Here is a 25,080-nt window from a genome sequence, read left to right as displayed (position 1 = left end):
CCTCACCCTTTAGTCAGTGCCAGTTGTCCATTGTATTCTGGAGGATTCACATCCCTTCATGGTTTCTCCTGCTTCCTGGTCTTTTCACCAAGATAAGTTCTGCTTGTTTTGCAGCCCACATGTTGTGGGCCTCATTGTTCAGTGCATTTCATGTTTTTTTCTTGTCCAGCTGAATCTGTGTAAGGATTTATGCAGTCAAGCTGGAATCTCTGGAGAGGCAGATATACCCTCCATATCTTTAGTTAGATGTGGAGTTTTTTGTATTTTCTGTGGTGGATATTTGCTAGTATTTTAATACTGACCGCATAGCTCTCTGTCCTATCTTTCCTATTTAGCTAGATTGGCCTCCTTTGCTAAATCCTGTTTTCAGCCTGTGTATGTTTTTTCCTCTCCTCTCACAGTCAATATTTGTGGGGGGCTGCCTATCCTTTGGGAATTTTCTCTGAGGTGAGATAGTTTTCCCTTTTCTATCTATAGGGTTAATTAGTCCTCCGGCTGTGTCGAGGTGTCTAGGATCAGTAGGTACATCCCACGGCTACTTCTAGTTGCGGTGTTAAGTTCAGGGTCTGCGGTCAGTACAGATACCACCTTCTCCAGAGTACGTCCAATGCTACTCCTGGGCCACCAGATCATAACAGTACAACTGGCCAACAATGAGTTAACCGCATCTCAGAAGAAGGGAAAGAAAGTGCTGAGCCATTTTTTTTTCTGTACTCTGTTGTGTTTTTTTTCCCCTCTTTACCTCTGGGTGGTTCAGGAGTTTGGCGCTGACATGGATGTTCAGGGACTTGCTTCTCGTGTGGATCAACTTGCTGCTAGAGTACAGGGTATTTCTGATTATATCGTTCAGACTCCAGCTTTGGAGCCTAGAATTCCAACTCCTGATCTGTTTTTTGGGGACAGGTCTAAATTTCTGAGCTTTAAAAATAACTGTAAACTGTTTTTTGCTCTGAAGCCCCGTTCCTCTGGTGATCCCATCCAGCAGGTTAAAATTGTCATATCTCTATTGCGTGGCGACCCCCAGGATTGGGCATTTGCTCTGGAACCTGGGAATCCGGCGTTGTTTAATGTAGACGCCTTTTTTCAGGCGCTTGGGTTATTGTATGATGAACCTAACTCTGTAGAGCATGCTGAGAAAACCTTGTTGGCCCTGTGTCAGGGTCAAGAAGCGGCAGAATCATATTGCCAGAAATTTAGAAAATGGTCTGTGTTGACTAAATGGAATGAGGATGCTTTGGCGGCAATTTTCAGAAAGGGTCTTTCTGAATCCGTTAAAGATGTTATGGTGGGGTTCCCCACGCCTGCTGGTTTGAGTGACTCTATGTCTCTGGCCATTCAAATTGATCGGCGCTTGCGTGAGCGCAGAGTTGTGCACACTATGGCATTGCCTTCCGAGCAGAGTCCTGAGCCTATGCAATGTGATAGGATTGTGTCTAGAGCTGAACGACAAGGATACAGACGTCAGAATGGGTTGTGTTTTTACTGCGGCGATTCTGCTCATGTTATTTCTGATTGCCCTAAGCGTGTCAAGAGAATCGCTAGTTCTGTTACCATCAGTACTGTACAACCTAAATTTCTGTTATCTGTGACCCTGATCTGCTCATTATCGTCATTTTCTGTCATGGCATTTGTGGATTCGGGCGCCGCTTTAAATTTAATGGACTTAGAATTTGCCAGACGTTGTGGGTTTCCCTTACAGCCTTTGCAGAGTCCTATCCCTTTGAGGGGCATTGATGCTACACCATTGGCTAAAAATAAACCTCAGTTTTGGACACAGTTAACCATGTGCATGGCGCCAGCCCATCAGGAAGATTGTCGTTTTCTGGTGTTGCATAATCTGCATGATGTTATTGTGCTGGGGTTTCCATGGTTACAGGTGCATAATCCGGTGTTGGATTGGAAATCTATGTCTGTGACTAGTTGGGGTTGTCAGGGGGTTCATGATGATGTTTCTTTGATGTCAATTTCCTCCTCCCCCTATTCTGAAGTTCCTGAGTTTTTGTCAGATTTCCAGGATGTTTTTGATGAGCCCAAGTCCAGTTCCCTTCCACCGCATAGGGACTTTGATTGTGCTATTGACTTGATTCCAGGCTGTAAGTTCCCTAAGGGCCGACTTTTCAACCTGTCTGTGCCAGAACATGCCGCCATGCGGAGTTATGTTAAGGAGTCTTTGGAGAAGGAGCATATGCGGCCATCTTCTTCTCCATTGGGAGCAGGTTTCTTTTTTGTTGCCAAGAAGGATGGCTCCTTGAGACCCTGTATTGATTATCGCCTCTTGAATAAGATCACGGTCAAATTCCAATACCCTTTGCCTTTGCTCTCTGATTTGTTTGCCAGGATTAAGGGTGCTAGTTGGTTTACTAAGATTGACCTTCGAGGGGCATATAATCTTGTTCGTATTAAGCAGGGCGACGAATGGAAAACTGCGTTCAATACGCCCGAGGGCCATTTTGAATATCTTGTGATGCCATTCGGACTCTCTAATGCTCCATCTGTGTTTCAGTCCTTCATGCATGATATATTTCGGAATTATCTTGATAAATTCATGATTGTATATTTGGTTGATATTTTGATTTTTTCGGATGATTGGGAGTCTCATGTGAAACAAGTCAGGATGGTATTTCAGATCCTTCGTGATAATGCCTTGTTTGTGAAGGGGTCTAAGTGCCTCTTTGGAGTACAGAAGGTTTCTTTTTTGAGCTTTATTTTTTCTCCTTCATCTATAGAAATGGATCCGGTTAAGGTTCAGGCCATTCATGATTGGATCCAGCCCACATCCGTGAAGAGCCTTCAGAAATTTTTGGGCTTTGCTAATTTTTATCGCCGTTTCATTGCCAACTTCTCCAGTGTGGTTAAACCCCTGACCGATTTGACGAAGAAAGGCGCTGATGTGACGAATTGGTCCTCTGCGGCCGTTTCTGCCTTTCAGGAGCTTAAACGCCGATCTACTTCTGCCCCTGTGTTGCGTCAGCCGGATGTTTCTCTTCCTTTTCAGGTTGAGGTTGACGCTTCTGAGATTGGGGCAGTGGCCGTTTTGTCTCAGAGGAATTCTGATGGTTCCTTGATGAAACCGTGTGCCTTCTTCTCTCGAAAATTTTCGCCTGCGGAACGCAATTATGATGTCGGTAATCGTGAGTTGTTGGCTATGAAGTGGGCATTTGAGGAGTGGCGACATTGGCTTGAGGGGGCTAAACATCGTATTGTGGTCTTGACCGATCATAAGAATTTGATTTACCTCGAGTCTGCCAAACGGCTGAATCCTAGACAGGCTCGATGGTCCCTGTTTTTCTCCCGTTTTGATTTTGTTGTCTCGTATCTTCCGGGTTCTAAGAATGTTAAGGCTGATGCCCTCTCTAGGAGTTTTTTGCCTGATTCCCCTGGGGTCCTTGAGCCGGTCAGCATTCTGAAGGAGGGGGTGATTCTTTCTGCCATCTCCCCTGATTTACGACGGGTTCTTCAGGAATTTCAGGCTGATAAACCTGACCGCTGTCCAGTGGGGAAACTGTTTGTTCCTGATAGATGGACTAGCAAAGTGATTTCTGAGGTTCACTGTTCTGTGTTGGCTGGCCATCCTGGGATTTTTGGTACCAGAGATTTGGTTAGTAGGTCATTTTGGTGGCCTTCTTTGTCACGGGATGTGCGCTCCTTTGTGCAGTCCTGTGGGACTTGTGCGCGGGCCAAACCTTGCTGCTCACGCGCCAGTGGGTTGCTTTTGCCTTTGCCGGTCCCTGAGAGGCCTTGGACGCATATTTCTATGGATTTTATTTCAGATCTTCCGGTTTCCCAGAGGATGTCGGTTATCTGGGTGGTTTGTGACCGGTTTTCTAAGATGGTTCATTTGGTACCTTTGCCTAAATTACCTTCCTCTTCTGAGTTGGTTCCGTTGTTTTTTTCAGCATGTGGTTCGTTTGCATGGCATTCCGGAGAATATTGTGTCCGATAGAGGTTCCCAGTTTGTTTCTAGGTTTTGGCGGGCCTTTTGTGCTAGGCTGGTGTTATGGATCCCAATGGCTAGGGGATCGCACTGGACAAGCAAAAAATAACTCAAATAACGGACGAGCTCTAGGGTGATGGAACCTGGGCTGACCGCTGCCCTACTCCTGACAAACACAACTAGAAATAGCCAGGGAGCGTGCCTACGTTGATTCTAGACGCCTCGCGCCAGCCTAAGAGCTAACTAGCACTGCAGAGAAAATAAAGACCTAACTTGCCTCCAGAGAAATAAACCCCAAAGGTATAGTTGCCCCCCACATGTATTGACGGTGAAAATGAGAGGAAGGCACGCACATAGGTATGAAAATAGAGTTAGCAAAACGAGGCCCGCTATAACTAGAAAGCAGAAGGATACAAAAGGGGTCTGAGCGGTCAGCAAAAAACCCTAATCAAAAACCATCCTGAGATTACAAGCACCCATGTGCCAACTCATGGCACATGGGGAGCACCTCAGCCCACTAGAGCTTCCAACTAGCATAGAGTAATATTTAGCAAGCTGGACAAAAAACAAAACAACTGAAAAGCATAACTTAGCTTATCCTGAGAGATCTGGAAGCAGGTAGTCAACACCAAACTGAGCACATCTGAATACATTGATAGCCGGCAAGGGAATGACAGGAAAGCCAGGTTAAATAGGAAACACCCAGCCTCAGATGGACAGGTGGAAACCAGAGACCGCAACCCACCAAAGTCACCCAGTACCAGTTGTAACCACCAGAGGGAGCCCAAAAACAGAATCCACAACAGGCTGGGCATTGATTTGTCTTTTTCTTCCGCATTTCATCCTCAGACAAATGGCCAAACCGAGCGAACTAACCAGACTTTGGAAACTTATTTGAGATGCTTCGTGTCTGCCGATCAGGATGATTGGGTGGCTTTCTTGCCATTGGCCGAGTTTGCCCTTAATAATCGGGCTAGTTCTGCTACCTTTGTTTCACCTTTTTTTTGTAATTCTGGGTTTCTTCCTCGTTTTTCTTCGGGGCAGGTTGAGCCTTCTGATTGTCCTGGGGTGGACTCTGTGGTTGACAGGTTGCAGCAAATTTGGGCTCATGTTGTGGACAATTTGGTCTTGTCTCAGGAGGAGGCTCAGCGTTTTGCTAACCGTCAGCGGCGTGTGGGTTCCCGGCTTCGGGTTGCGGATTTGGTCTGGTTGTCTTCCCGTCATGTTCCTATGAAGGTTTCTTCCCCTAAGTTCAAGCCTCGGTTTATTGGTCCTTATAGGATTTCTGAGATTATCAATCCAGTGTCTTTTCGTTTGGCCCTTCCAGCCTCTTTTTCCATCCACAATGTTTTTCATAGATCTTTGTTGCAGAAATATGTGGTACCCGTCGTTCCCTCTGTTGATCCTCCTGCCCCGGTGTTGATTGATGGGGAGTTGGAGTATGTTGTTGAGAAGATCTTGGATTCTCGTTTTTCTAGGCGGAGGCTTCAGTATCTTGTCAAGTGGAAGGGTTATGGCCAGGAGTATAATTCTTGGGTTGTTGCCTCTGATGTTCATGCTGATGATTTGGTTCGTGCCTTCCATTTGGCTCGTCCTGATCGGCCTGGGGGCTCTGGTGAGGGTTCGGTGACCCCTCCTCAAGGGGGGGGGGGTACTGTTGTGAATTCTGTTCTTGGGCTCCCTCCGGTGGTTATAAGTGGTAGCGCTGCTGTCTGTCCTTCACAGCAGTTATCAGGTGTGTCCACTCTGGACTGGGCTATTTAGTCTGGCCTCAACCTTTAGTCAGTGCCAGTTGTCCATTGTATTCTGGAGGATTCACATCCCTTCATGGTTTCTCCTGCTTCCTGGTCTTTTCACCAAGATAAGTTCTGCTTGTTTTGCAGCCCACATGTTGTGGGCCTCATTGTTCAGTGCATTTCATGTTTTTTCTTGTCCAGCTGAATCTGTGTAAGGATTTATGCAGTCAAGCTGGAATCTCTGGAGAGGCAGATATACCCTCCATATCTTTAGTTAGATGTGGAGTTTTTTCTATTTTCTGTGGTGGATATTTCCTAGTATTTTAATACTGACCGCATAGTTCTCTGTCCTATCTTTCCTATTTAGCTAGATTGGCCTCCTTTGCTAAATCCTGTTTTCAGCCTGTGTATGTTTTTTCCTCTCCTCTCACAGTCAATATTTGTGGGGGGCTGCCTATTCTTTGGGAATTTTCTCTGAGGCGAGATAGTTTTCCCTTTTCTATCTATAGGGTTAATTAGTCCTCCGGCTGTGTCGAGGTGTCTAGGATCAGTAGGTACATCCCAGGCTACTTCTAGTTGCGGTGTTAAGTTCAGGGTCCGCGGTCAGTACAGATACCACCTTCTCCAGAGTACGTCCAATGCTACTCCTGGGCCACCAGATCATAACACATTGTGTCGTTCATCTCTGAGGTTCATACAGCGAGTTATGTATAGAAATGGCTTGTCATAACTCTAAGAAAGGGGAGTATTCAGCCTCTGAGTGAGGTCACCACAGGGGGAGTGCCTTGGTTTTGGGCACGGAGACAATGGAGACATCAGTCTTCGCTAGTTTTTTGTCCCGGTTCTAGCTGCGAGACAGATCTGTGATGCATCTAGATGTGTGCCCATCCCCCACAGCACATGGTCAGCCATGGGATGAAATGACATAACGAGCTGTAAGTGTTTTTCAACTTTAATCCCATTTTATTTGTAATTGTACTGTACATACAATACTTGTCTACTTTTATAATATCTTTTTATACTTCTGTAAACACTGCCTACCTTTTTGGAGTTGTTGAGGGAGGATCTGAAGTGACCCTTCACGGTTGACTCAGTGATTTTCAAATTGATCCACAGGGCGTTGCCGGCAACTGAAAATGACCAGACAGAGATGTGTGTCTCTGGGGGAATCGAGCAGATCTCTGACCCCCGTTTATTGTGTCACACTTTTCATAATCTTAGAAGTTATACTTCAACCAATCAATATAAAAACACGCTCACAGTTCTTAACCTATAAGAATGCAGGAACAGCCTGTACATCAAGGCCCCGTAGAACAATACACCCTCAGTGTCATATCTTGTTCGGGCTGGAACAATCAAGGTCTCCTAACAGCTGTGAACTTTAGCCTAGTAACAAAATTTATCTTAAAATAGCAAGATGGAGTTGAAAAGCACAAAATGAAGCCTGCTTTAATTTTTCTTAGTTTAACCCTTCAAATTCCCCCCTAGATAAATTTGTTAACTAATATGCAGCATCAGAGGTACTATCCCGAGCTATAAGCTCGAGGGGTACGGTCTTCACATGACTGGTGCCATGTTACCAGCCATGGCTGTTGCGGCACACACGTCCCCCCTGTATGCTACAATTTACGGATAACAATATTTGATGACAGTGGAGGAGGTCTTTTGAAGGTAGCCATGCGCTTGGCTTCAACATCTTCATCAGGTAACTTTGTGAAATCGGTGTAAAGAAGAGCAGGGGTGGCAACGCTTTTGGTATCATCATTAGTTGTCCTAGTGCAGAATTTCCTAATACATACAGAAATACACCAAAGAACAAGTTTTAGTATTACATACATGACAAGGATAAAGGCAGCGATGTGTAACAAACTTTGCAAGATTCTAGCTATCTAGCCCCCAAGTCCCTTACACCAATTGGCTGAATTAAGAAAGGAGAAGGTGTCTGCCCACCAACTGTCCTTATTACGGTCATTGTCTTTATCATATTGATCTCTGAGTCTTTGAATGTCCTCTAACTTTAACTTCATAGTGCTATTGGGATCTATATAATGACAGAAAGCGGGTCCAATAACCTGACACATCCCACCCTGTGCTGCAGTTAAGTAATCCAGTACATCCCAAATTTGATCATCTAGATCTGTGGCCCTAACCAATTTATCCCACATTTGTGTAATCATAGGGTAAATGAAAATAGAACTGACAATTTTATTGGCTATACTCATCTGTACTACTAATCTTTCATGATATTGTACAAACTTATTATTCAAGGATGTTTGGGAATTTAGGCTGTCCCATGTGGTTACCAATGTTATTATATGGAAATACAAAAAAACAAAACATTATGTCCCCTTATTTACTACTAGTCTGTTTGACCAGCTTGCCGTGCGATGTGTGGATCCACGTCGGCCTTCCTTCCAGCTTTACTGACGTAGGAGTGATAAGGAGGATCTGATAGGGACCGTCATACAAGGGTTCTAGTCCGTGTTTTCTGACATGCCTTTTCACAACCACAAAATCACCAGGCTTCAAGTTGTGACAAGTGTCGGTTTCTGCTGAATCTGGAAGGAAAGAAGAAACTAGAGCATGGGTGTTAGCAAGATTTTTACTAAGCTGAATAACATATTGAACAGTACGGTCAGTTTCCTCTGACAACTGCTGAGGCTGGAAATTTGCAACTGGAGGCCTAGCATGGGGACAGGCCATGTTTTGCAATAGGGGTAGTACGAATGTGGTACAGTACAATGGGTAGGTGCTCTGGCCATGGAGCCTTAGTCTCCTGCACCATTTTGGTCAATTGTCCCTTCAGTGTGCCGTTCAGCCTCTCAACTTTCCCACTAGACTGTGGATGGTACGGAGTATGGAGGGCTACAGTGGATCCAAGCATTGTCAGAACCTCCTGATACACATGAGAAGAAAAGGCCAGGCCTTGGTCACTTTCAACGACTTCTGGAACACTATATCTGCATATGACTTCCATCACCAGTTTCTTTGCTGTAGTTTTTTCAGTCATGTTGGTAACAGGGAATGCTTCCGGCCAACTGGAGAACATTTTGACAACCACCAGACAATATTCATACCTTCCAGACTTAGGCAACGTGATGTGGTCCACCTGGAGCCTTTGGAGAGGATAGTCGGGCTTAGCAAGGTGCTTCAGGGGTACACGTTAAAGTTGACTGGGATTGCAGGTCTGACAGATGTTACATGCACGGTTGAGTGCTGTCAGGACTGTAGAAATACCTGGGGCCCAGTAGAATTTTTGTACCAGGGCTAGGGCCTGTTTTTTTCCTCGATGTGTGGGCCCACGTGCCCACGTGGCAATAGCAGGGTACATCCGCTTAAGGAGACACACAAGTTGGTCCTTTTTCCAGAGACCATTGTCCATACGTGCTCCATCAGCCTTCCACTGCTTCACTTCTTCCTTTGGGGACATTCTCTGCATCGTCATTAAGCGGTCTTGCGGGGTCTGGCAGAAAACAGTCTGGCGCAGATCATCAGGTTCCTGTAGAGTCAGTGTTTCTTGTAACTGTTTACGCTGAGAGCATGTGGTCACCATAGTTGGTATGGTCAATTCAACGGGTAGGAGAGCAGCAGCTTTTGCTTGCATATCCGCAAAGGCGTTACCAACAGCCTGTGGACTGTTCCTAGGACCGTGCACCTTGACCTTGATAATGGCCACCTGGGTAGGTCATTTGATTGAGTCCATGAGGGTTTTAACAGCTTCAGCATTCTTCACTAGAGTCCCGGCGGTGGTAATAAACCCTCGATTGGCCCATAGGGCTCCGAAATCATGAGCAATACCAAATGCATACTGTGAGTCCGTGTATATATTAGCCTGCCTGTCTTTGGCCAGAACACATGCAGTAGACAGAGCCTGAAGTTCTGCTTCTTGTGCTGACTGTGAGAGAGGGAGTACAGCTGCATGCACTACAGTGTCTTCCGTAGTAACAGCGTATCCGGTGTGGAATCTGCCAAACTCATCAACATATCTTGAACCATCCGTGTATAACACCAGATCAGGATTTGGAAGTGGATTTTCGCTGTGTCAGGCAAAAGGAGTGAACACTGCAGCCGCAAGTGTCGTTGTACAGTCAAATGTCTTGGCTGTTGGAGTGTCAGTATTGCCGCAATATCATGAAGGGCAAAAATGTGCGTCTCATGTCCAAGAATTATGTCTGCAGTCTTGTCAAGCAACGAGTGAGTGGCGTGAACTGCCCTCATGCAACTTGGTGACGCTCGGGCCAAATAATAGCCCACTGGCCGTTGCCTATTGCCACGTGATTGTGTAAGTACCCCTGCTGTGTGTCCTTCATTCTCAGACACATACAAATGGAATGGTCGAGTATAGTCCGGGATGCCCAAGGCAGGGGCGGAAGCAATAAGCGGCTTTAATTCAGAGAAGGCACGATAAATGCTTTCCATACAAACTGGTGATCTTTCCTTATAGTTCATTATACCGTATTTCAGGGAATTGTAGAGAGGTTGCATTATGCGGGATGCGTCCGGTATCCACTGACGACAATAGGTACATAGTCCAAGAAAACGCTGGAGTTCAGTCTCATCTTCCGAATAGAAAGGGAGCTGACGGCTATTTTTCTTTCTTTTGTGAGGTGTCTGACACCCTGAAGGAGACAGTGACCCAAAAATATCACTTGACCAAGGCAGAACTGAAGTTTCGAGGCTGAAACCCGACAGTTCAGATCTGCCAGATACTCGAGGAGGCTAACAGTGGCAGCAATGGCTTCCTGCTCTGTTCGTGCACACAATAAAAGATCATCCACATACTGAAGCAGCGTGACATAGGGGTGATCTAACTGCCAGGGTAAAAGACACTCGCCCATATTTTTTGCAAACTGATTGGGACTGTTTTGGGCCCCTTGTGGCATAACTGTCCACGTCAATTGTCGTCCCTGATAAGTGAATGCAAACAGAAACTGGCAATCTGGGTGTAATGGAATGCTGAAGAAGGCATTGGCAAGGTCGATGACTGTGAACCAAGCAGCATCTTGAGGTATCTGGGACAAAAGAGTATGTGGATTAGGCACCACCGGAGTTTCCAGAACAGTAGCTGCATTAACTGCCCGTAGATCTTGTACAAGCTGGTACACAGGGGGTTGGCCGGGTGGGGTCTTTTTTCTTAACGGGAAACAAGGGCGTGTTACATGGGGAAACACAGCAGGGCACCAGGACACCATTATCGAATAACATTTGTATTTGCCCCTTAAGGCCCCACTCCTGATCATGTTTCAAAGGGTATTGATGGACTTTGCGAAAAGGTTTGAGAAACACTTTTATTGGTTCTACAGGCATTTTCCCTATATCATCTGGCCCTTTTGACCAGAGTTTGGGTCGTATTTCTGAGACTTATGGGGTGAGTCGCTGGTCCTCAGGCATTATTGGGGGAGGGTCTGAGCCTATCAGGGTCATCATAACTGTGGGAAGGGAGTGTAGGATACAGATCTCCTCATTGTGTTCATCTGCATAGGGGTTATATAATGTAAGGACCATCTGACCATCATCTTGGAATTAAATTCTGGAGCGGAACTATGATAATAAATCTGCCCCCAGTAAATTTACCGGACATGTGGGAGAGATTACGAACTGGGTTGTGACCTCAGGGAAGGGTCCCACAGGGATGGGTTTTGTAAAAATTTGTTTATTGGGTCTGCCATCTACTCCAATTAAAACAAGCTCTTGGTCTGAGAATTGACACGGTGGGGCTGGGAAGGGGGGGTTCCCATACATAGAGTTAAAAGGTTGGAGTAGGGAACTGAATTTGTGTAAGGTGGGAGGGCAGGAGCTGAAGTCTGTTGAGTAGGCCACTGATAAGAAACCAGCTGTGTGCTTGCAGCTGGGGTGGGGGCTGAGGTTGGAGCAGGAATCGCTGCGGCTACTGGTTTAACCTTTAATTTCCCTGCTGATGCAGAGCGGGCTAAATTCTTCTGAAAACTTTTTACTATTTTCAATGCATCATCCAGAGTGGAAGTCTCGATGTCAGGTCTAACTGACATTATTGCCTCTTTCAATTCAGATTTAAGGCCGGACATTAAAGCTGCCCAAAAAGGTGTGAATGGGCTTTATTATACAATGAGAATCCCAGATCTTTAAATACTACCATAAGACGCCCATAGAACTTCTCGGCAGTCCAGGATATATTGGTGCCTTGGGGTTAAGGGACATAGGACTTACAGTCGGGAGAAGAGGAGAAGAGGTTTAATTTCCTGGGGAAGGACCATATCATCTAACAGGGAGCCCCCCTGTTCCAGATCATTATTTTTAATTGTTCGTATTTTTTCTGGCACATTACCCTCAAGCACTTTCTCAATTCCTTCTTGCACCACAAAACATCCAGTCTTTGCCATAGTAGTAGACAGCTTTCCTTTTTCAACGTAACAATAACAGAAACAATCAGAACTCACTTCCTCTGTTGATCCTCAATTTGCTATATATATCAATCACTCAACTTGAAGCAGGTGAATCTTTTACCAATCTTTCAATCACACTGATAACCAAACAATCACTCATAAGTTTCCTTCTAAAACTAGGTACCATATTTTAATTTCAACTTACAATATTTCTTTCTACTTCAATACAGTACTGTTGCTTTAAACAAAACACAGATCTCCCAGCGCGTACTACACCAAGGACAGTATATACAGAGAATCTTGAGCGCAGCTACATGCACCCTCCCATCCAAGACTTCAGCGGAGATAAGAACGCACAGCATCTCTCCACACAGAAAGGAGAAAGCAATCGCGCAGCTGCTTAGATTGCCCCTCCCATCAGATTTTTAGAAATTTCACACAGAAACAGAATGCAGCAGTTCTCAGACTTAATTAATTTCTACAAAACCTTCATCACACAAATTATTTTTCTTCCACGGAAACATGATTCTCCTTTTAGAGCTAAATATCCTTACTTCAGTTGTGCACAGTACTAGAGCAGCCATATCCACCGGGTCTACCTGTCCCCCACTGGGACAAGCCAAAAAATGCAGTACTTAGTGAAATGAGGAGGGCGTCTCAGACTATTCCCTCCGGATACCCCTGGACATATATATATATCTATATATTCCTGAGTTACGTATCCTACCCAATCTTCGATCACCTCACCACGCCTGATTCTAACAGTGATCAGTAGGGTTGAGCTTAACTGTTTGGTCATTTTCATAAGTCACTGACTTTTGGCAAAGTCGGGTTTCATGAAACCCGACCCGATCCCAGCGTGGAATCGGCCATGCGGTACACGATCTTCGCGCCAAAGTCGCGTTTCATATGACGCTTAAAGCGCCATTTCTCAGCCAATGAAGGTGCACGCAGAGTGTGGGCAGCGTGATGACATAGGTCCTGGTCCCCACCATCTTAGAGAAGGGCATGGCAGTGATTGGCTTGCTTTCTGCGGGCGGCGTCACAGGGGCTATAAGGGGCCTTCCCGCTGACCGCCATCTTACTGCTGCTGATCTGAGCATAGGGAGAGGATGCTGCCGCTTCGTCAGAAGCAGGGATAGCATTAGGCAGGGTAAATTAACCCCCAAACCGCTTGTGCTGTAGCGATTTCCACTGTCCAACACCACCTTTTCTTTGCAGGGACAGTGGAGGCAAGATTTCTGTGCAACAGCTCTGTAGCTTATAAGGCTCCCTGATCGCTGCGTTGCTGTGTGTACGCCGCTGTGCAAACCAACTGCTTTTTTAAAAGCAAAAATCCTGTTGCTCCTTCCTTTCTGCACAGCGATCTTGTTTGTTTGTCCTCATTTTTTGTGTGCAGCAGTCCTTTTTATTGCTGCCTGCCATACTTTTCAGAGACTATTGTAGGGAGATAGTAATTGTAGTACAGTCCCTTTTTTTTTTTTTTTTTTTATCTTCCAGCCACTTTCAGCCCCTGAAACTGTGTAGTGTAAAACAGTGGGCCTGTATTTTTCTGCACTGTCCCACACCTAAGAAGGGAGATTTATATTGCCAATCACTGATTAAATCACTTGTCTCCCATAAAAAAAATAAAAATAAAGGGAGAATAATCTTGCCAAATCTGTGCATCTGTGCCAGTGCTGTCTGTGGTATCTGTCATTCATTTTGTGCCACAGAAACTATACTGTGATATAGAGGGCCTGATTAAATCACTTGTCTCCCATATAAATAAAAAAAAATAAAATAAAGGGAGAATAATATTGCCAAATCTGTGCCAGTGCTGTCTGTGGTATCTGGCAGTCATTTTGTGCCACAGAAACTATACTGTGATATAGTGGGCCTGATTTTTCCCTGCATTCTCCCACACATAAAGAGGGAGATTTCTATTGCCAGTGTGTGCATCTGCGTGCGTCAGTCCTGTTAGTGGCATATCTGCCAGCCTCTTTCTGCCAATCAAACTGTGTAGTGTAATCCAGTGGGCCTGATTTTTCCCTGCTTTCTCCCACACATAAAGAGGGAGATTTCTATTGCCAGTGTGTGCGTCTGCGTGCGTCAGTCCTGTTCGTGGCATATCTGCCAGCCTCTTTCTGCCAATCAAACTGTGTAGTGTAATACAGTGTGCCTGATTTTTCCCTGCATTCTTCCACACATAAAGAGGGAGATTTCTATTGCCAGTGTGTGCATCTGCGTCACTCCTGTTAGTGGCATATCTGCCAGCCTCTTTCTGCCAATCAAACTGTGTAGTGTAATACAGTGTGCCTGATTTTTCCCTGCATTCTCCCACACATAAAGAGGGAGATTTCTATTGCCAGTGTGTGCATCTGCGTCACTCCTGTTAGTGGCATATCTGCCAGCCTCTTTCTGCCAATCAAACTTTGAAGTGTAATCCAGTGGGCCTGATTTTTCCCTGCATTCTCCCACACATAAAGAGGGAGATTTCTATTGCCAGTGTGTGCATCTGCGTGCGTCAGTCCTGTTCGTGGCATATCTGCCAGCCTCTTTCTGCCAATCAAACTGTGTGGTGTAATACAGTGGGCCTGATTTTTTCCTGCATTCTCCCACACATAAAAAAGGGAGATTTAAATTCACAACAAGTTTACGTACACCTTCTACCTGGTTGTACAGGACCACATAACGGTTGTTAGTTTGGTTTCATTTTTCCAAGAATGAGGAAGTCTGGTGGAAGAGGTCGTGGCCGTGGGCGGTCATTGCCAGCTGGTAATGATGGTAGTGGTGGTGGTCGTGGAGCATCAGGTGGTCGTGGGAAAAGCAATATAGACCCTAAGTCTCGAGTTGTTAAGCCCGCGTCATCGTCTGGCTACACAAGGCCTCGAACGCTCCCTTTTCTGGGAGTAGGAAAACTGCTTTTAAAGCCGGAGCAGCAGGAACAAGTTTTGTCTTTCCTTGCTGACTCTGCCTCTAGCTCTTTCGCCTCCTCCTCGGAAAGTGCAAAATGTAAAAGCAGCTCGTCGTCAGTGGATGTTCCCGGTCAGGGACAAGTCGCTTCCTTGTGTTCTTCACCCAGAGCAACAGAGAAGGATGCGTCAGGCGACACAACAAGTTACTCCATGGAGCTCTTTAAACATACCGTTCCTGGGTTAGAAAGGGAAATTGTTAACAGGCCATGCCCATTACAAGATGAATCGGACATGGAGTGCACAGATGCACAGACACAGCCAGATTATTATGCAGTTCCTTTGACTCAGATCAGAACATTGCCCTCGCAGTTTACTGATCCAGAATCTGACCCTAATGAGACTATTAAGCCCCGTCACGAACGCTATAGCACCGGCTTACACGGTGACCCAGAGGAAGGTGCCCAGGACATAGAAGAGGAGGTCATAGATGACACAGTTGTTGACCCCGATTGGCAGCCATTGGGGGAACAGGGTGCAGGCGGCAGTAGCTCTGAAGCGGAGGAGGAGGAGCCGCAGCAGGCATCAACATCGCAACAGGTTCCATCTGGCAGGCCCGTATCTGGTCAAAAACGTGTGGCAAAAACAAAACCAGTTGTAGGACAGCGTGGCCATCCGGTTAAAGTAGCTCAGTGTGCAATGCCTGAAAAGGTATCCGATAGTAGGAAGAGTGCAGTCTGGCATTTTTTTAACGAAGATCCAAATGATCAGTGCAAAGTCATCTGTAAGAAATGCTCAAGGACCTTCAGCAGAGGTCAGAATGTTAAATATCTAAATACAAGTTGCATGCGTAGACATTTAACCACCATGCACTTGCAAGCCTGGACTAACTACCAAACGTCCCTTAACGTTGTAGCACCCTCTCACAATGAAGCTAGTCAGCAATGCTACATCCCTTCCCTCACTGTAAGCCCACCGTTTACCACACCACCTGCAGTAAATGTGGCGGTTTCGTCGCAAGGCCAAAACAGTCAGGGAATCACCAGGTTCGTGGTAGGAAACACTGTATGTAGGGCAACAGCAAGAATACCATCACCAACCCTCTCTCAGTCTGCCATGTCCACCGGCACCCCCGCTAGTTCCACCCTATGCAGCTCTCCAGTCCAGCTCACCCTACATGAGACTCTCGTTAGGAAAAGGAAGTACTCATCCTCGCATCCGCGTACACAGGGTTTGAACGCCCACATTGCTAGACTAATCTCGTTAGAGATGATGCCCTACCGGTTAGCTGAAACCGAAGCTTTCAAAGCCCTGATGGACTACGCTGTACCACGCTACGAGCTACCCAGTCGACACTTCTTTTTGAGAAAAGCCATCCCAGCCCTCCACCAGCATGTAAAAGACCGCATTGTCCATGCACTCAGGCAATCTGTGAGTAGAAAGGTGCACCTGACAACAGATGCATGGACCTGTAGGCATGGCCAGGGGCGTTACGTCTCCATCACGGCACACTGGGTTAATGTGGTGGATGCAGGGGACAGCAATATTGGGACAGTTCTTCCTAGCCCACGGGCTAGGAAACAGTTGGCAGTAGGCGTTCGTCCCCCCTCCTCCTCCTCGTCCTCCAGCAGAAGCGAGAGCTCGTCCACAGACCGCAGTCGCACGACCACTCCATCCGCAGCTGGCACTGTTGCACACGAGGTGTCCCATTATGGAACAGCTAGTGGCAAGCGTCAGCAGGCTGTATTGGCAATGAAGTGTTTGGGCGACAACAGACACACCACGGAAGTTCTGTCTGAGTTCTTGCAGCAAGAAACTCAGTCATGGCTGGGCACTGTACATCTTGAGGCAGGCAAGGTAGTGAGTGATAACGGAAGGAATTTTATGGCTGCCATAGCCCTTTTACAACTGAAACACATTCCTTGCCTGGCTCACACCTTAAACCTGGTGGTGAAGTGCTTTCTGAAAAGTTATCCGGGGTTACACGACCTGCTCCTGAAAGTGCGCAGACTTTGCTCGCACATCCGCCGTTCGCCCGTACACTCCAGCCGTATGCAGAACCATCAGCGGTCTTTGAAACTTCCCCAGCATTGACGTTGCAACAAGGTGGAACTCCACACTGCACATGCTTCAGAGACTGTGCGAACAGAGGCATGCTGTTATGTATTTGTGGGAGGAGACACATACACGGGTAGGCAGTTGGATGGCAGACATGGAGTTGTCAGGTGTGCAGTGGTTGAAGCTACAAGACCTGTGTCAAGTCCTTCAGTGTTTTGAGGAATGCACACGGCTGGTTAGTGCAGACAACGCCATAATAAGCATGAGCATCCCCCTAATGCGCCTGCTGATGCAAAGTTTGACGCACATAAAGGAGCAGGCGTCTGCAGCCGAGGACGAGGGAAGCCTAGAAGACAGTCAGCCATTGTCAGCTCAGGGAAGTCTACAGGACGAGGTGGGGGGCGAAGAGGAGGAGGATGAGGAGGATGATGGGGATGAGTATTTTTTGGATGAGGAAGCTTCTCAGGGGGCAATAGAAACTGCTGTCGTTGCAAGGCCGGGTTCAGGTTTTTTGAGGGAGACAAGTGACGTTGATTTGCCCGAAAGTGCTCCTCAACCCAGCACATGCACTGATTTGACAACTGGAACATTGGCCCACATGGCGGATTATGCCTTGCGTATCCTCAAAAGGGACCCACGCATTATAAAAATGATGACCGATGACGATTACTGGTTGGCCTGCCTCCTTGATCCTCGCTATAAAGGCAAATTGCAAAATATCATGCCACATGAGAACCTCGAACAAATATTGGCAACCAAACAAGCTACTCTTGTAGACTGTTTGATTCAGGCATTCCCAGCACACAGCTCCGGTGATGGTTCTCACACGAGCTGTAGGTGGCAACAGGGCAGAGGTGTTAGACGTGCACAAATCAGAAGTGGCGTTGGACAGAGGGGTTTTCTGACCAGGTTGTGGAGTGATTTTGCAATGACCGCAGACACGACAGGTACTGCAGCATCAATTCAAAGTGACAGGAGACAACATTTGTCCAGTATGGTTACTAACTATTTTTCCTCCATTATCGATGTTCTCCCTCAACCGTCATTCCCCTTTGATTACTGGGCATCCAAAATAGACACCTGGCCTGAATTGGCCGAATATGCATTGCAGGAGCTTGCTTGCCCAGCAGCTAGTGTGCTATCAGAAAGAGTATTCAGTGCTGCTGGTTCAATACTGACTGAAAAAAGGACTCGTCTGGCGACCCAAAATGTTGATGATCTAACCTTCATTAAAATGAACCACTCATGGATTTCTAATTATTTTGCCCCACCTTTACCGGCTGACACCTAGCTTTCCTGAAAAAAGGTCTTGCTTTGGGACTGGTGTTACTGACTGTTCCAATCTCTTAATTTGCAGCTGCTGTTTGTACAGCATACGACATGTTTACACCTCCCACGGGGCCGTGGTCTCGCCACTTGGCGCAAGCACCCGTCAGAGTGCCGTTTGTCTGAGGAGGTGGGTGTGCCCACTTTTGGTCGACGGCACTGCCACTGGGTCCCTCATAGTACAATGAAGTGTCTCTGGCGGTGGTGGCGCGCACCCAACATCAGACACACCGTTGTAACATGAGGGGCCCTGGGCCTGTACCGCCGGCCACGAGAGAGTGTCCCCCCCCCCCCAGGTCAAACAGTGCTCTACCACTTCCAAAATTATCTCTCGCTGCTCCACCACTGTTTAGTCTATGCGCTGAAATCCTTCAATGCCTGGCACTGACAATAACCATTTTTTTTTACATGTATGATGCTATTTAAAATAGGCAGGGGCCCTGTCCTACATTTACACCAGTAAATACTTTGCGCCAAATTACAATGTCTGAAAGTCAGCATAGGAGCCCACCCCTGTACCTAAGTATGGCACTTTTTTTTTCTTTTGTGAGACATTAACATCTATTTAGTTTTTTGGAGTACTTACTGTCTGAGGTCCCTCCTTCCAATTGTCCTCCGTCGAGCACACCAATGCTGCCTGTGTACCCCTGCCACATAATGAAAGCTGCATAGAGCCTATTTTGTTATTTTAGGCCTACTAAGTCTGTCTGCGGTCCCTCCTTCCAATTGTCCTCCACTGAGCACACCAATGCTGCCTGTGTACCCCTGCCACATAATGGAAGCTGCATAGAGCCTATTTTGTTATTTTAGGCCTACTAAGTCTGTCTGCGGTCCCTCCTTCCAATTGTCCTCCGCTGAGCACACCAATGCTGCCTGTGTACCCCTGTAGCCTAATTTAAACCGCATCGAGCCTGCTTTATTATTTTATGCCTAGGAAGTCTGTCTGCGGTCCCTCCTTGAAATCGTCTTCCGCTGACCTCAACAATGCCTACTTTAAACTGCATAGAGCCTACTTTCTATTGTAGGCCTACTACCGGTATCTGTCTCGGCCAGTCCACTCCTTGCAGTTGTCCTCCACTGAACAAAGCTATGCCGCCTGTGTACTCCTGTGACCAATTGTGAACTGCATGTATCCTACTTACTTTTTTGTGCTTAGTAACTGTGTAAGCCTGTCATAACAGTTGTCCTCCACCACAGAACCCAGCTATGCCACTTGTGTACTCCTTTTACCAATTTTGAACTTAATATAGCCTTCATTTTTATTTTAGGCCTACTTCCTGTGTCAGAGCCACTAATTACACATGCCCTCCTTCGCTGAACCACGCTATGCTGCAAGTGTACTCCACTTTCCAATTTTGAACAGCATTTTGCCTAATTACTTATTTAGGCCTACTTATTGTGTCTGTTTCCCATTACAGTTGTCCTCCACTGTACAAAACTGAGCTTCAATCTTCAGGCTCTCATTAAGTAGTTGTTAAGATAACAGTGCAGTTGGCCTACTATTTCGGTTGGGGCCTACTAACGGTGTCTGCCGCTCCCTGTTGTTGTCCTTCACTGTACAAAGCTGAGCTTCAATCTTCAGGCTCTCATTAAGTAGTTGTTGTTAATATGTGTGGTTGGGGCCTACTAACGGTGTCTGCCGCTCCCTGGTGTTGTTCTCCACTGTACAAAGCTGGGCTTCAATCTTCAGGCTCTCATTAAGTAGTTGTTGTTAAGATAACAGTGCAGTTGGCCTACTTAACAGTAAGTAGTTGTTGTTAAGATGTGTGGTTGGGGCCTACTAACGGTGTCTGCCGCTCCCTGGTGTTGTTCTCCACTGTACAAAGCTGAGCTTCAATCTTCAGGCTCTCATTAAGTAGTTGTTGTTAATATGTGTGGTTGGGGCCTACTAACGGTGTCTGCCGCTCCCTGGTGTTGTTCTCCACTGTACAAAGCTGGGCTTCAATCTTCAGGCTCTCATTAAGTAGTTGTTGTTAAGATAACAGTGCAGTTGGCCTACTATTTTGTTTGGGGCCTACTAACGGTGTCTGCCGCTCCAAGGTGTTCACCAGGTTTACTTGCCTGAGCTTCAATCTTCAGGCTCTCATTAAGTAGTTGTTGTTAATATAACACTGCAGTTGGCCTACTAGTGTGGTTGGGGCCTGCTAACGGTGTCTGCCGCTGCTTTCTGTTCTCCACTGAACAGAGCTGAGCTTCAATCTTCAGGCTCTCATTAAGTAGTTGTTGTTAAGATAACAGTGCAGTTGGCCTACTATTTTGTTTGGGGCCTACTAACGGTGTCTGGCGCTCCAAGGTGTTCTCCAGGTTTACTTGCCTGAGCTTCAATCTTCAGGCTCTCATTAAGTAGTTGTTGTTAATATGTGTGGTTGGGGCCTACTAACGGTGTCTGCCGCTCCCTGGTGTTGTTCTCCACTGTACAAAGCTGAGCTTCAATCTTCAGGCTCTCATTAAGTAGTTGTTGTTAATATGTGTAGTTGGGGCCTACTAACGGTGTCTGCCGCTCCAAGGTGTTCTCCAGGTTTACTTGCCTGAGCTTCAATCTTCAGGCTCTCATTAAGTAGTTGTTGTTAATATGTGTGGTTGGGGCCTACTAACGGTGTCTGCCGCTCCCTGGTGTTGTACTCCACTGTACAAAGCTGAGCTTCAATCTTCAGGCTCTCATTAAGTAGTTGTTGTTAATATGTGTGGTTGGGGCCTACTAACAGTGTCTGCCGCTCCCTGGTGTTGTTCTCCACTGTACAAAGCTGGGCTTCAATCTTCAGGCTCTCATTAAGTAGTTGTTGTTAAGATAACAGTGCAGTTGGCCTACTATTTTGTTTGGGGCCTACTAACGGTGTCTGCCGCTCCAAGGTGTTCACCAGGTTTACTTGCCTGAGCTTCAATCTTCAGGCTCTCATTAAGTAGTTGTTGTTAATATAACACTGCAGTTGGCCTACTAGTGTGGTTGGGGCCTGCTAACGGTGTCTGCCGCTGCTTTCTGTTCTCCACTGAACAGAGCTGAGCTTCAATCTTCACGCTCTCATTAAGTTGTTGTTTATATAACACTGCAGTTGGCCTACTATTTTGGTTGGGCCTAGTAACGGTGTCTGCCACACCTTGGTGTTGTCCTGTGTTATTTTCCAGAGCTTCAATCTTCAGGCTTTCGGGCTAGATTTGTAATATTAAACTGCATTGGGCCTACTACTGTGGTTGGGCCCTTAAAACGGTGTCTGCCGCTCCTGGGTTTTCTCCTGTTTTGTTTTCCCGAGCTTCAATCTTCAGGCTTTCGGTCTTTATTTGTAATATTAAACTGCATTGGGCCTACTACTGTGGTTGGGCCCTTAAAACGGTGTCTGCCGCTCCTGGGTTTTCTACTCCACTGAACAAACCAGTGCCGCCTGGTTAGTCCTGTTACCAATTTTGAACTGCATTTAGCCCACTTTATTATTTGGGCCTATATCTGTGTTTCCTCCTCATCCTGCCCATTGCCCAGCCAGTGCTAGATGAGTCTTGTGGTACACTGACCCAGACCACTACATTCCCCTTGCAGGCTACACAGCCACAATCTGACCCTGCTGAAAGTCAGGTTCCCCTTCCCACATACTATACCACCTTACACAGGGACAAAGAGGAAGGTGCAGATGAAAGTGCAGGTTCCTTCATCAGGTGGGGGGGCATACTCGTTGGCGACGTCACAGGCACAGGGCCCCTCAGAGTACGCAGAACTGTCGCTGCCGGTGGGAGGCGCCCCCGCCGTGCAAACACACCGCCGTACTTTGAGGGGCCCTGTGCCAGTGCCAATGCGAACGAGTGGGCCCCCCCGCTTGCTCAGGATCACAGCACTTGCAAAGTGGAAATACTGACCTCTCACTGCTCCACCGCCGTGACGTAGTCCACGTTCCCTGGGCCCGCTAAAAACTTGAACCAGCCCTACCCCCCACAACTTTAGCCAAATGACCCCCAATTTCCAATGCCCAACTATTATTATAAAGTTAATTAAGATTGACAAGCTTCAGAAACAAGAATGGATGTTTTTGCCATTAAAATGGGCACTGTAGGTGTTTTCCTGGCCCCCACTCACTGCCGACTATGCTTTCCCATTGACTTGCATTGGGTTTCGTGTTTTGGTCGATCCCCGACTTTTCGCGATAATCGGCCGATTGCACTCGACTCGACTTTTGAGATAGTCGGGTTTCGCAAAACCCGACTCGACCCCAAAAAAGTAAAAGTCTCTCAAACCTAGTGATCAGGATTTCAGGATATTTTGACTATAAAAAGAATTACAATCACTGGTCAATCCAGGGTGTCCATCCTTTATGAGGTACGGTTCGAGCACTGGGCCCCCAACGGAACTACACCTCTATATGATTCCACCCAAAAATCACCCCACCATCGGGGACAAACCTCACATCCTCTTTGCAGCAACAAACACTGGAAAACCACACCAAACGGTCACTCTGAACAGTATAACTGCCACCTTACCGTGGTTGTTGTGAGGGATGATCAGTCCCAATTTTCCAGTGCTTGTGTCCGGTCCGAGGGTCCTTTGTCTTGTTGTCCTCCGGGGGCAGAGGCGTTCCTGTTTGGGGCCCCACGTTCGGGCGCCAAGCTGTTGAGGGAGGATCTGAAGTGACCCTTCAAGGTTGACTCAGTGATTTTCAATTTGATCCACAGGGCATTGCCGGCAACTGAAAAAGACCAAACTGAGATGTGTGTCTCTGTTTGGGGGGATCAAGCAGATCTCTGACCCCCGTTTATTGTGTCGCACTTTTCATAATCTTAGAAGTTATACTTCAACCAATCAACATAAGAACACGCTCACAGTTCTTAACCTATAAGAATGCAGGAACAGCCTGTACATCAAGGCCCCGTAGAACAATACAACCTCAGTGTCATATCTTGTTCGGGCTGGAACAATCAAAGTCTCATAACAGCTGTGAACTTTAGCCTAGTAACAAAATTTATCTTAAAACAGCAAGATGGAGTTGAAAAGTACAAAAAGAAGCCTGCTTTAATTTTTCTTAGTTTAAAGGGAACCTGTCACCTGAATTTGGCGGGACTAGTTTTGGGTCATATGGGCGGTGTTTTCGGGTGTTTGATTCACCCTTTCCTTACCCGCTTGCCTTGCGCAGGCGTGTACTCCGGAGGACAGAGCATGAACTTCAATGCAATATTGCGGCCAGCATGCAGCCAGCGGGTAAGGAAAGGGTGAATCAAACACCCGAAAACCCCGCCCATATGACCCAAAACTGGTCCCTCCAAATTCAGGTGACAGGTTCCCCCTTCACAGAATAAAATATATAAAATTACTAGATTTGTTTCTCCTTGCTCTATAACGAACTGTCAGGTCCTCTGAAGTGAATTACGCTACTAATCTGGGTTGGCTCCGCACCCGTTATTAAGAAATCGGAGCTGGTGCCAGCGGATTTGTCCTGTTCGTTTGGGAGGCTTTGTAGCGACGGACGGCGTTGATGTGTCATGTGTAGTGTGGGATCTGTCACTCTCTACCTGTCCTCCATGTGTAGTGCGGGGTACGTCATCCTCTCCCTGTCCTCGATGTGTAGTGGGGGTCTGTCACTCGCTACCTGTCCTCCATGTGTAGTGCAGGGTCTGTCACTTGCTCTCTGTCCTCCATGTGTAGTGCAAGGTTTGTCACTTTCTCCCTGTCCTCCATGTGTAGTACAGGGTCTGTTACTTGCTCCCTGTCCTCCATGTGTAGTGCAGGGTCTGTCACTTGCTCCCTGTCCTCCATGTGTAGTGCAGGGTCTGTCACTTGCTCCCTGTCCTCCATGTGTAGTGCAGGGTCTGTCACTTGCTCCGTCCTCCATGTAGTGCAGGGTCTGTCACTTGCTCCGTCCTCCATGTAGTGCAGGGTCTGTCACTTGCTCCGTCCTCCATGTAGTGCAGGGTCTGTCACTTGCTCCATCCTCCATGTAGTGCAGGGTCTGTCACTTGCTCCGTCCTCCATGTGTAGTGCAGTCTGTCACTTGCTCCCCATGTAGTGCAGGGTCTGTCACTTGTTCCCTGTTCTCCATGTGTAGTGCAGGGTCTGTCACTTGCTCCCTGTCCTCCATGTGTAGTGCAGGGTCTGTCACTTGCTCCGTCCTCCATGTAGTGCAGGGTCTGTCACTTGCTCCGTCCTCCATGTGTAGTGCAGTCTGTCACTTGCTCCCCGTGTAGTGCAGGGTCTGTCACTTGTTCCCTGTTCTCCATGTGTAGTGCAGGGTCTGTCACTTGCTCCCTGTCCTCCATGTGTAGTGCAGGGTCTGTCACTTGCTCCGTCCTCCATGTAGTGCAGGGTCTGTCACTTGCTCCATCCTCCATGTGTAGTGCAGTCTGTCACTTGCTCCCTGTGTAGTACAGGGTCTGTCACTTGCTCCCTGTCCTCCATGTGTAGTGCAGGGTCTGTCACTTCCTACCTGTCCTCCACATGCAGTTCAGGGTCTGAAGTGATAGATGTGATCACAGGTTTCATGATAAAAAGTCAGTAAAGTCCATACAAAACTGGATAGTAAAATAAGAAACAGAATCAGACATCCGTTATTGCTGCATCCGAAATTACCCTGCAATGTTCTTTATCCCATATAATAAACAGTCCTATAATATATTGTCCTTGTCCTACAGTGTTTCCTATAAAAGCTAAGAGTAACTTGTAACTAATTTTGCGCCTCTACTGAAAAGTGGTTCTTAGTACGAAACCTCATTTAATTTCACCAACAAGTGGCGAAATCAGAGCCTTCATCTGCGATTTGTCGTGTTTGGATATTTCCGGTGACTACTGGGCATCACCA

The 25,080-nt window shown here is 46.8% G+C and overlaps 1 long non-coding RNA gene across 1 annotated transcript; it reads right to left on the bottom strand.

Annotated features, from left to right (window-relative positions):
• Positions 1-6,769: 6,769 nt before the first annotated feature.
• On the bottom strand, positions 6,770-25,050 carry LOC143806228 (uncharacterized). The gene is made up of 3 exons (XR_013221412.1): positions 24,989-25,050; positions 22,772-22,977; positions 6,770-8,228 (listed from the first exon to the last, which is right to left on the bottom strand). It is a non-coding gene; the product is annotated as an uncharacterized LOC143806228 (long non-coding RNA).
• Between the last annotated feature and the right edge of the window lie 30 nt (positions 25,051-25,080).

Source organism: Ranitomeya variabilis, chromosome 2, assembly GCF_051348905.1.
Source record: "Ranitomeya variabilis isolate aRanVar5 chromosome 2, aRanVar5.hap1, whole genome shotgun sequence".
NCBI classification, from domain to species: domain Eukaryota; kingdom Metazoa; phylum Chordata; class Amphibia; order Anura; family Dendrobatidae; genus Ranitomeya; species Ranitomeya variabilis.
Note: the sequence above shows the minus strand (reverse complement) of the source record. Positions and strands in the feature narration are given on the sequence as shown.